This window comes from Rissa tridactyla, chromosome 1 (assembly GCF_028500815.1).
Source record: "Rissa tridactyla isolate bRisTri1 chromosome 1, bRisTri1.patW.cur.20221130, whole genome shotgun sequence".
NCBI lineage: Eukaryota > Metazoa > Chordata > Aves > Charadriiformes > Laridae > Rissa > Rissa tridactyla.
The window spans coordinates 188,779,382-188,792,909 of NC_071466.1; positions in this window are offsets into that span (position 1 = coordinate 188,779,382).

Below are 13,528 nucleotides of genomic sequence, written 5' to 3' on the forward strand. Positions count from 1 at the left end.
AACCTTTTTCTGCTTCACTGTAAAGGCTCTCAGGTTTCAGCCCAGTGCCTTAACCACAAAGCCTTCCATAAATCAGGTTGGATAATGAAGAGCTCTCTCAACCATAGAATCATAGAATAGTTTGGGTGGGAAGGGACTTTCAAAGGTCATCCAGTCCAACCTATCTGCAATGAGCAGGAACATCTTCAACTAGATCTTGTTGCTTGGAGCTCCGTCAAACCTGACCTTGAATGTTTCCAAGGATGGGGCATCTACTACCTCTCTGGGCAACATGTTCCAGTGTTTCACCACCCTCATTGTGAAAATTTCTTCCTTTTACCTGGTCTAAATATTCCCTCTTTTAGTTTAAAACCATTTTCCCTTGTCCTCTCATAACAGGCCCTGATAAAATGTTTGTCGCCTTCTTTCTTATAGGCCCTTTTTAAGTACTGAAAGACTTCTATAAGGTGTCCCCAGAGCCTTCTCTTCTCTAGGCTGAACAACCCCAACCCTCTCACCCTTCTCCTCATAGGAGAGGTGTTCCAGTACTAATCATAAATATATGCGCATATATATATATGTATATACACAAACCTACTTTCATACCTTGATCATACTGTCACTGCTCTAGACAATGGAGAAATTAAATTAGGCCTCCCTCTAAGGACTATTCAAGGGATACAGGCAGGGAACCTGCTTCCTGAAGAATGCCTTAGTCTATCAGTTCTTGATTACCTTTATGGGAAGAGATTTATTCTTCCAGGGGATTTGGAAGGAAGACAAGCTGATCGTTTAGGCCACTGTATACAGAAATTTGGTGTGCTTTTCATTTATTTTACCTTGACATGGATACTTCTTTAAAGTAGCTCATGTTTGATCCTTACTAAGACAAGCAGTGGCTAAAAGACAACCATTTCTATGAAGATTATGCTTTCATTCATTCATGAACATCTGGCTTTGTTTGAGTCTGTATTAATGGTACTAAGACAAATGTAGAGATTATGTTGTCTCTGCTTCCTTCATGGAGTAAAATGTCAGGTATTAGGATGGATCACTGGCAGTAATCCTTCTGTACCTAATATTAGCTGTTATGCAGAGTAGCCCCAGGCAGTAGCAATACAACTGTTAAAGTGAATCAACATGCTTTTAGATTTATGTCCCAGAAATGTACAAACTTTTATTTTTTGTGTGTGTTTTGGCACTTGTGAAAACGTCAGTGAATTTTCCTGGTTGGTTTTCTATGGAAGAGAAATATCATAGAAAGTGCAGTTAAATCCTCACCAATACTGACCTAAGAGCTTGGTACAGCTTATGTTTGAGGGCCTTTCTGGTTTAGCAGCTAGTGACCTGTGTTTTCCACAGAAAGCAGAGGAAATGTTGCCACTGTGAATAACATGGCTGTGAATGAATGCCAGTAAAATCTTTATCACATCAGCTTGTATTTTCTTTCTCTTTGTTTTGAAATACATAAATACATTTGAATGGGTGTATACAGTCATACAATTTTAAAACTGTAGAAGAAATGTTTACACTCTCAATAAAGGCAAAAATTGTGATATTAATTAAAATTTCTTGTTGCTATGTGACAAAAACTTAACTGACTATTTTTATCATGGTGCTAATATACAGTGTTGTGGCACTACAATGGCTTGTATATAGTTATAATTGCCATCTGTGAAAAAATAATTTTATTTTGTAGGAAAAAACAGCCAGTATGTCATGTCACACTCTGTTTCCATTTCTGCAGTACATTGTTGCCACCGACTTTCAAGCTGAAGTAGAAGTTCAGCAGGAATTTTCTGTACCTCAAAAGAAGTGATGACCTTGCGTTGTTCAACATCGAGTCATTAGGATTCAGCTATCCAGATGAACTGGAGGTTTCAGTTTGGAGACATGTTCAGGAGAAGTCATACAAAATATATTGGTATTACAAGAAGCTAACATCAGTACGACTTTGTAACTCAAAAATGAGTGCACAGTCCATGAACTTCACAGCCAGGCAAGGTGCTATATGATCATAATAAAAATGTAATTACTTCTTCTAGAAATGGTGTGCTGCTATACATTTTTATAGTAGGATTTTAAGGAAAAAAAATACTGTATCTATTATGCAGTAACATTCAGTATAAAAATGACTCTCAAAATTTATAGTTATATTTTATCGTCAATAGTTAAACACGAAACAAATGAATATATTTTTTCTTTGTAGAAATAGAACACAGTGTTTTCCTCCACTTACTCTTTCCTCACCATCATTTTTCACACAAGACCTGCCATTTTTAAATCAAACTCTGTAATAAAATGGCTTTACATTTGACATAGAACTGCTTTTCATCTATTTTACACTTTTTTTTTTTTTTGAGAAAAGGACAAAACAGGTTAAAGCTCAGCAGTCATTAATTAATTTTGTCACTGTAACTTAAAGAAAAAAAATCTTCAGATGTTACCAAAATAGTACAGGCAAAATTTTGCATTCCAGTACTCTGTTCTTCATACATTCATGGGCATAGTTATTAACCCGGGGTTTAGAGATATCTGGACTTCACCAGAACATTTTAATTCCTCTGCTCTTTAGATATTATTTCAGGGAACTAAGCAAATCAAGGGACACCATGCTATCTAAAAATCCAATGAATTTTAACATGGTCTGGGCTTTCCCCCAATATGTCCTGATCCTCCTAGAGCTCAATGATGGGTACAACCCATTTCCCTAGGTGCTGTAAACTTTCCATCCCCACCATGTCTTGTAAACTAAAGCATCTTACGATACAATTAGAAAGATGAAACTCATTATATAAGATAGCAAAGCTGGACAAATTTATCAAATTTGCACTATTTCTACTTAGTTTCAGTACAACAATCCTGCATCTGTTCATTACTTGTGTGATGAAAAAATGACTGTTTTCATTAATGCTTTTCTCTAAAGAGATCCATAATGCTCAGACCGCACTTTGGTTTGGAGTACTTTCCAGCAAATCAATTTCATCTTCATTGTTAGTGATTTTCTTGTTGCATCTTCAGATCCAATTAAACCAATCATGCCTTTTCAATTAACTACAATTACCTTAATTAGATGTGAATAACAACAAGAAAAAAAGGAAAACAACTTCCAAAGTTAATCAAGTTAGTGTATCCTTATTTACAGACTGCAATCAAGCCCCTGCATGTTTCAGTCCAGTTTCCAACTTCAGCACAAGCCAACCTCAAAGAGCTTTAAAAGAACAGTAGCAACATACAGGCAGCTCAATTCAAAGAGGGAAATTTTGTGGCTTTTATTAAATTTAGAAATGAGACAGTGCTCCCTGACAGGTAGTTGTAAAGCAGGTAACCTTTCCCACCCAGTCAGTGGCAAGTACCCAACCCCAGAGCTACAGCCTAGTCTCTGGAACCTGCTCTTTATCCCTTTGGCAAAGATGAATGGCATATCCAGGAGGATGCCTTGTCACAGGCTAAAGTTATTTAAATCACAGAATCATAGAATCATCTAGTTTGGAAAGAACCTTTAAGATCATCGAGTCCTACCATCAACCAGACTGCCAAAACGACTACTAAACAATGTCCCTAAACACCACATTTATCTGCCTTTTAAATAACTTCAGAGATGGCAATTCTACCACTTCCCTCAGCAGTCTGTTTCAATGCTTGATGACCCTGTCAGTGCAAATCCTTTTCAACTTTGAGAATAAAACTAGTTTTAAATGAAAGACAAGAAGTCAGTCACGCTGAAACCCTCAGAAATCTTGATTTTCTCCACACAACTCTTCTGTCAAACCCGCTCTGTGAACCTGCCAGTTCCTTCCCACTTTTTTATTTTCTTTGTATAGTATGCAAGGCACTCTCATTCATATCCCAGTACTCTTTCATGTAAACTACTGCAGTCTTCTCACATGTCTTTTCTTTCTGCTTTCTAAAAACCCAAAGCACTGTTTTGGCTTCTCTTGATAGTATCTTCCCATGGAATATATAATCTGTCTTCTACTGAGTTGCCTGGATCAAGTTCCCTGGAGCAAAAATTACTTTCAAAACTTCTTCCAGGAATGCTATTGATGACTCCTATGTTTTGTAACAATAAAAAATTTTAACACAGAGAAAATTTTCCACTGTAGATGACAGAATTTTTATTGGGCACCTATTCAAAAACTGTTGAACATGGTCCAAAATTAGCCCATTATCCACAGCTGCATTTTTCTTCCCATGCTAAAGTTTCTGTCTTCACATCAGATCAAAATAAGAACAAGGTAATTTGAGGGGGGGGGAAAACCACAATGAAATTTTAATAAAACAGCTTTTCAATAAAAAAAAAAAAAGACAAAAATAAAAAGACCCATGCTAACCAATGGTAATTACCAATGATGATTACAAAATATACTGTGGTAGTATAGACAGTACATAAACTAATACAAGATAAAGAAATGAGGGCTTTCCAGCCCCTCTCTTACTAGATCTACATAGAAACACTGACATGTCAAGACAAAATTCTGTATGTGAACTTTTACCACTAAGAAGACACTTCTCTGCAGATTGAGACAGCAATAAGATGGGTGTAAATTTAGATGAAAATTGAAAAGTTCTTCGATGCTGACAAAAATGATTCAGAAGAAAAACTGTAGCAAAGATATCAGAGAGAGAGAAGTGCAGCTAATATAAAGGAAAAGAGTCACTGTTCTTCCTTAAAAGGTAGGCAGTATATTTTAAATGAGAAATCTGGATTTTCTGAAAAAATCAAATATCTCTAACACTTAAGTGTTAGTTTAAATTAAACTAGAAGATTAAGTAAGCAAAAACTGATGGTTTTGTATAAAATTTGAGATTTATAAGTATTGCTTTAAATTGGTATCATATGATTTTAATCTTTATTTTAAATCTAGAATTAGATTCTTTTTTCCCTTTATAGGTTTCACATTACTGTAAACTCACTGAGACAATGGAAAAGAATAGGTACTTAGTAATTTTGGAAAACCTGATAGTTCTTTATTTAATAAATTTAGATAATTAGATCAGGACTTGGACATAATTTTTACATTAACACATATTTTTTTGAATACTTTCCATAGAATTAAAATAGTGTCATTTATATTCAGTTCTAAAGTGAGTTTGTTTCAGGTTCTGCACCCAACTTTATGTATGTTGTTTGTTGTTTGCTACTCATATGTCAGTCTACAGAAAAAGAAAGCACAGTTTATATTTTCTAAAATGGCTGACAATTTCTATAGTATATTTTTAATGCAACAGGAGTTAATAAAACCTGAGTCTTCCTCACTGTCTTGGAGCACTAGTGTTTCTTGTGAATAAACTCTGCATTCACTGACTTCATTTTGAAGGGCAGTTCTGAAGTGCACAGGCTAGATTCCTGGGATGTTTTGGCTATTGCTGAGCAGTGCTTACTGCTCAGAGTCAAGGCTGTTTCTTCTTCTCACACTGCCCCACCAGCGAGTAGGCTGGGGGTGCACAAGAAGTTGGGAGGGGACCAGCTGGCACAGCTGACCCCAACTGACCAAAGGGATATTCCATACCATATCACACCATGCTTAGCAATATAAAGCTGGGGGAAGAAGGAGGAAGGGGTGACATTTAGAATGATGGCATTTGTCTTCCAAAGTGACTGTTACGTGTGATGGAGCCTTGCTTTCCTGGAGATGGCTGAACACCTGCCTGCTGATGAGATGATGTGAATGAATTCCTTGTTTTGCTTTGCTTACATGTACAGCTTTTGCTTTACTTATTAAACTGTCTTTACCACAACCCACAAGTTTTCTCACTTTTACCCTTCTGATTCTCTCCTGTGTCCCACCTTGGGAGGGAGTGAGCGAGCGGCTGTGTGGGGCTAAGCTTCCTACCCCTGTTAAACCACAACACAAGGTGACAAAAATATGACATACATGCAGTGGGGAAGTTCAGTTCATGAAACCAACCTAAATCTAGACTGGAGCACAATCCCTACCAAATCACGTATGAAGCAGATATAAGAGGTGGGTCTCAACACCAACAAATTCAACATACTGATCCAGTGAACTGCACTGCGTCACTAGCTAATGGAGGCATAGCCTAAGTGTTGGAGTATTTGGACTGATGAATTAGATATGGGATTGTCTTTCCCACAATAGCCTCAATAAAGAATGGTAAATAACATGAAATGTAATTCAAACTAATACACTAAACCTGTAGCGCATATTGCTGTGACAATGATGAGGCATACTGATGTTTGTGCATACCCATGTTCTTCTAGACTATCCATTTCTCATGTGTGTGGCCTTTGTTTCCTTTCTTTCCTGGAGAACGTAAGCAATTTCCTCTGCCAGCACTGAACCTGTCCACCGTCAAACTGACAAACAATGTTTTCCCACATCTTTTCACCCAGGATCATGTCCTTACAGCATGTTCCATTAGCCAGTATTGGTCAGATTTTATAGCACAGCTGGTAGGATAATAAAGCTGCAGAATTTTCAAAAGATTAATTTGTTACAGTTAGGATTAAAACAATTAGCTTCATAGTACTACTGGCTCAACTAGTATGCTGCAAGCATGTAATTTCCCTCCATCAAACATAATTCCTAACAAAAAAGTAGATGCAAGACTGAAAATATATGGATGCCTTTATGAGCACTATTAATTGGGGAGAAAGCCTATGAAAAATGCATGCTGTATTCCTGAAATACTCCCTTCATTTATGTGTGTAGAGAAGTTTTGCCTGCCTTTCATTTTAAACATCTATAGCTCACTACCAATTTATAGCAATTTATAGCCCACTACTTAGTACCAATTTTTTTAATGACTCAAATTAAACACAGCTATATTCAGGAATTTCTTCCATATTAGTGTGTGCTTTACTTGCAGGCATTGCTTGTAGAAAGGGAGGAGGAGGATGAAAATCAGTCCCTAGCCTGATTTGAAGCAATTTCAAGCAATTTCAAGAAGCCTGTTCTTTGTAACTTTCTTAGAGCTAGCTTATTGGAATTACTTTTATGCACTTATACTTCATTGAAGGAAGAAACTTCATTAACTTTCAGCCAATTTTTACTTTTTTATGTAGCTAGGACTCCTTACAAAAATAGCTAGGAACTGATTTAGCAACTCAGTACTCCCACAACGTAAATATAGGTAAAAAGAAGATCTGGGGAAAAACAATTGAAAATTTGATTTAAATACCTGTATTCTGGTGAATGGAAGGAAAGGATTTCTAGATACTTTCTGACCAGCAAGGGTGGATGCCAAAACCAATTTGTTTTGCAAATGTTATTTCTTATTATTTTTTCTTCTGTTCAGATTATTCTGTTAAACATGACAATGAAGAATTAATAACACTAGCTAAAGTCACTGTAAAATTTATGCCCAAGCTTGTTCCATCAGCATTCAACACTGAATTGGTTTTCATTTTTATTTTAGTTCTTGGCTTCATGTGAGCAAAGATGAGTAAACTCTGCCAAATCTTATGTCGGTATTGGATGGAAGGCAGATGTTCATGAGAAACTAAGTTGAGACTTCCAGATTTATTTCAATGGAGAATAAATTTCATTTTCATTGTTTCCCCAGAGTAATGGTGCACTGCAAGAGTTCAATCTATAATGTTTCCTGTCCTGTTTTATAAAATATAGCTCTTGATGGTGATACTTTAATATAGAACTGTAAAATATACCTTAGTGATGACTCACACAATCAAAAACTGAGTGAAGAAATTTGGACTAAGATATATACCAAGTATGTATGCATGTTTATCTGACAGCGTAGCTTATCACAGAGCTGTAGAGGTTAGTTAGATCTGAAACAAAGAAGTCCAGTAAATACCTCAGTGAAAGAAAAGGGACAATGAGTTCACCAATTCTAGTTTTTGGCTAAGTCAGACATACTGTCTAAAAAATGTCCCTGCCTCTAGGTAGGTTTAATAATTCTATTAATTTTTTCAGATCTAACTGCTTCCATAGATCTATTTTGTGATACTGCATGCCTTGTGCTGCACTAGTGAAACCTATTTTAAATACACTGAAGGAGCTCAGAATCAACCTTTCTTTTCTGTTGCCCAGTAAGCAACAGTATAAAATCCTCTGATGCTACTTCCATAGCATCTATGTAAATTCTCAGACTAGCAGGCACCATAAAACAAATGCTCATTCCCAAAGTACCTAATCAGCCCAAACTGATTCCAAGAGTTGAGGTCAAAAACCTTAATTATTTTCTTTGTCTTTCAAAGTAGAGGAACCCACGTAGTGAAGTAAGCATTCGAGCAAAATAAACAAGGAAAAATAATTAAAGAAAACCAATGCCATGAAAAAGACTTATCTATGTTTTTTGTAGTACAGGTTTCTGTACTTTACTTATTATTATTATTATTATCATTATTATTATATCAGCTATTATATAGCTATATTAGCTATTATATAGCTATTATTATTATTATACTACACTTTGTGTAGTACACATTTGTGCGCTACACAAAGACTAGCGGGATCAAGGAAAAGTGTAAGTTCCAAATAATACAGGAAAACACTCAAATATTTTGATGTGAAATTATTGGGTTTCCAATATAATCCCTGGTGAAGTTTTACATTTCCACGTCCATTTAAGCACATCAAACCAGACAGATCAAAAAAGAGGGAGGCACTATGTTCAAACTTCAGTTTAGAACATACATACATAAATGCAAAAACTCATTTTTTAAAGCTAATTAGCAGTGTGACTTCTCATCATCAACACAGAAATCAGAGGAATACCTCCCCAGTGTATATGTACTTTAAAAGGCAAGAAAGCCTCCCAGATGCATCTAAGAGTCTGGACAGAAAGAATCAGTAACTCGGAGATTTGGTAGAATTAGCTCCTCAAATCTGCAAAGCAATGAGTTATTGATCACTCAAAATTAATGCCCTCCTTTCCACTCATCCCTAGTTAGATCTGAAACAAAGTCCAGCAAGTACCTCAGTGAAAGAAAAGGGTCAATGAGATCACCAATTCTAGTTTTTGGCTCGGTCAGACATAATCTCTAAAAAATGGCCCTACCTCTATGTAGGTTTAATAATTCTAGCATCTACATTTTTTCTTTCTCTTTTCTTTCGCTGTGTAGATGAAATGCATAGACTATTTTCCTCCAAGGACAAGCATATCATAGTTTCCATGGCACTGTTTGTTTAAAGTATAAAATGCACTTGGCCACACTTCAAACAGCATGTCATGTATTTCATCTTTCAACCATTCTGAAAAATGAAGTGCATGAGGTCTGGTAATGATGAGGATATTTTTGTATATCACTCATTCAGGTGAAAACTGAAAAGGTGAAATCAAGTGTATAGCGATTAGGAAATACTGCAGAGAGTAGACGTAATCAGGCTGACAAAATGTCACACCTCAGACCTGGTTTTGGGTCATTTAGAGATCAAAGAATGTCCCAGTTCAAGACACAACAGATAATAAACTAAAGCACTTTGACCAGTTTTGACTGGTTTGCAATAGCTAAAGATTAGAAATCAATTTTTCATTGTACTCCCTTTTCTTTTGATTCCAATATTTTTTTCTCAGCATCTGCCGTTTAATGCAGGCTGTGTGCCAAAACCATCTTAAAAAGCCTGCTATGCCAGATGTCACCCTTTTGCCCTTTTGCTCCGTCTGCAGATTTTCTTTTAACAGCATTTGAAGCTAAGTTAGTGAGCATACATTTTCCAGTAAAAGAGGCATTATGAATAACACCTTTTGTGTTTCTGAATAACACCCACAAAGTGCAGAACACATTATACATAAACTACATCAAATATATCTTAAAAAAAGGTTATTAAAAGGTCTTAGCTATGTGGAATGTATCTTAATGCTGTCATTCTTTTAAATATAACAGCTATCATGGAAGCTAGTAAGAAGGGTTAATAAAACCCCACAGAAATGGATTTTACAACATTAATTTGACCTGTGCAGGGTAAAGATGAGCTATTTCATTTTCCATATTTCTTGTAAGTTTTTGAGCTTCCTGTATGCAAGAGGTCTATTTTATTCTTTCTGAATGAGAAAACTGTTCCTGTTTGAATTCCTTATGTAGGAATTGGATGGATTTTTCTAAGGTCTTGGTCCTTAAACTGTGAATTTCTAGAAAGTAGAAGTGCCCACTGCTTCTCAAGTTATAGGCATGAATAAAAACATTTTATTTTCATTAGGAAAAATGAGACGCATATAAACTCTAATTTCCTCAGGCCTCTCTCATTCTTCAAGTACCAGCCACTAACCAAACAGTTAAAGAGTTTTTAAATAGGAGGCAGGGTGGAGGGGTGTCTCTCTTTGTTATAGAGAGAATTTTAAGATTTTGTTTTAATTTTTTAAACAATCTTTAAATATTACTATGTGTCTGATTACAGCATAGACCCAAATTCACTTGGTCTGGCCACTGCAGGTACCCATTATGTGTGGTCACAAGGAAATGCATGAGGTATTTTGGTTTCAGGTTTTCTTTTTCAGTAAAGTTTAGGCAGAGGTTGACTGCTGTGGGTCACTCCTTCTTTAGGATTAATGAAGCAACAAAAACAAAATGAAACAAACCAAAGAAAACGAACAAAGAAAAAAAAATTACCCAGCGCTCACATCCACAGGCTAGCTTACCAAGATGAAGGGACTGTAATTTGAATAAAATACATAGAAATCGGTGAAAAAGAGGCTGGAGAGCAGCCCCATGGAAAGAGATCTGGGAGTTTGGGTTGATGGCAAGTTGAACATGAGTTGACAGTGTGCCCTGGCAGCCAAAAGGGCCAACTGTGTCCTGGGGTGCATCAAGCACAGCATTGCTAGCCTGTTGAAGGAGGTGATTGTCCCACTTGACATTGCACTGGTGCAGCTCCACATCAAATACTGTGTGCAGTTTTGGGCACATCAATGTAAGAAGGACATCAAACTATTGGAGTGTGTCCAGAGGAGGACAACCAAGATGGTAAAAGGTCTCGAGGGCAAGACTTACGAGAAGTGGCTGAGGTCACTTGGCTTGTTCAGCTTGGAGAAAAGAAGGTTGAGGGGTGACCTCATCCCAGTCTACACCTTCCTCGAGGTGGACAGCAGAGAGGGAGGTGCTGATCTCCTCTCTCTGGTGACCAGCGGCAGGATACGAGGAAATGGAATGGAGCTGCACCAGGGTAAGTTCAGGTAAGCTAGGAAAAAGTTCTTCACTGAGAGGGTGGTCATTCACTGGAACAGGCTCCCCAGGGAACTGGTTGTGGCACCAAACCTGTCAAGAGTTCAAGGAGCATCTGGATGACACTCTCTGTCATATGTTTTAGTTTTAGGCAGTCCTGCAAGGAGCAGGGAGTTGAACTCAATGATCCTTATGGGTCCCTTCCAACTCAAGATATTCTATGATTTTATGAAAATGTTGAAATACTCAGGTAAATTAAAGCCACTATGCCACTATGGTATCAGGGTCTGAACTAGCTGTCCAGACTCCCTTTACACTCGGTGGGGAGAAACAGACACTTTAAGGGCATGCATTATCTTAGCTTAAAATCTCATTACAAAACATCATAAAAATTATTTGTAAGCCTGTTTATGTCTGTTGACTAAAATGAAACACTGGCTAGTTCAACTGTAGCCATCTACAGAGCAAGGTCCAAAGCTATGTGTGAAGACATTCATTCCTGCCCTGGGAATCCCACGAGCAAAGGAGCACAAGTCAGGACCACCATTGACATAGTCACCAATATCAGAATTGAGGCACCAGTGAAACTTGGCTGCCACACACATATATACCAGGGGAATTTAGGACATCACAGGGTTAAGAATGGTTTTGCACATGTAAATTTCTGGGTAAGTGCTGAAAGAAACAAATCACCACGTATTCCTCTCTATGGAAACAATATCTACTACCCTCCATTGACATAAAAAGGTGGCTTTACACTGTCTAATTTTAGATAGAACTATCTATACTGTGGGAGTGTATAGATTAAATGAGTCCAACTCTTGACATTTGAGTTAAACACAATGAACTACCTCAGGAAATCTTTCTCTATTGACAAAAAGCAGGAACCTTATTCTACTGAATAATAAAATGTGTGCTGTTCAACCTCTGTTAATAAGTACCAGTGCAGAATGATGTCCAACATAAGGCCATCCAGAGTGTATCTATAAGGATTCCATACAGGCATGTGCAACTCTCATGTTGTTTTTTCTGTTACTTTTATATATATATTTTTATATTACATTTTTGTGGATTTAAGAGAGCAGCGACGTATAGAATAGATATGAAAAAATATGTAATTTACACAGTGTTTGAAGACTGAGCCTGATTCAGGGAAATAAAGCCAAATTTAAGTTCTAGATAGAATGACAATATTTTTATGTGAAGTAAAACGACATGTTATTAATGAAATTATCTCTAAAAAAGACTCCTTTCTACAACAACCTATGCTAAAACTTATCCTTAAGTAAACATGTAGAATCACTGACTTACATAAATTTGTATTTATCTGTATATCAGCGCTCTTTTTTCATAGCCACATGCACACTTCTTCATCTTGAAGTTGCTCAAAAATGTTTGTGACAAGCTTTCGAAAGTTTTCAGTGAACTCTGCTTTCAAAATAGATGTGATAATTAGCTCTTGCAATTCAAGTTTTTGATCATGAAAAGCAGTTTAATAGAGCAACAAGTAGTTAAAAATATTTTTTGAAAGGTCAGATCATTTCCCTGTCTGCTTTGTCTTTCTTTTTGCAAGGATACTCTAAAAATGAAAGACATTAGAACACTATTTACCTTGCTAAGAATAAATGTCAAAGTCATACCTAAAAGAAGAACACTAAACTTTTTACTGAAGGCCAGCTGCCAAAATGCAAATTAACACCTACAAAGAAATATTGGACAATTCCCTTTAATAGTAACAAGACAAATATGAACTTAAAGGTTGATGTTACATGGAATGTTCATTAATATAAGCTGATATATGTTACATGCTAGGGCACATAATTTTGATTTTGATCTTCATGAATTGGAAAATTGTCCCTTTTTGAATTTTAGTGTTATTCATTTATTTTAATATTTTTCTGGGCTTAAAGTGTTTTGTTTTCTGTAAACCTCATATTCTAGACATCTAACACCAGACAGCTGCCAGAATGCAAATTAACACCTACAAAGAAAGATTGGACAATTTCTTCTTCCCTTGTAATTTTGCATTATCACTATTGAACAACGTTGAATATTTGTCTCCATTGAATTTCAAGTCATTATTCCAAAAAAACATTGTTTTTGACATAGTCTTTCCCACAACATCTTCTCCTTCAGGATTTTTTTCTGCATCAGCTGTAAGTGAAAACATATTCCTATGTCAGTTTAAGGATTAAGACTTTTACACATGTATAAATATCTTGTTCTCTTACAAACTCAGTAACAGATTAACAAACACTACCCTTCAATTATAACTAAAAAAAATTATGTCTGAACCCAATGATCTTTGTCGAAAAATGTAGTCATTTCCAAAGTTCAGGGTTTGTCCAGCAGGACAATTTAAAAATCTCTCTCAGGTTTACAATTTGTGGTTTCTTATACACAGTAACAGCTAGTGAATGAGGCTATGTTTCAGATGTTATCAAATTTCATGGTTCCTGT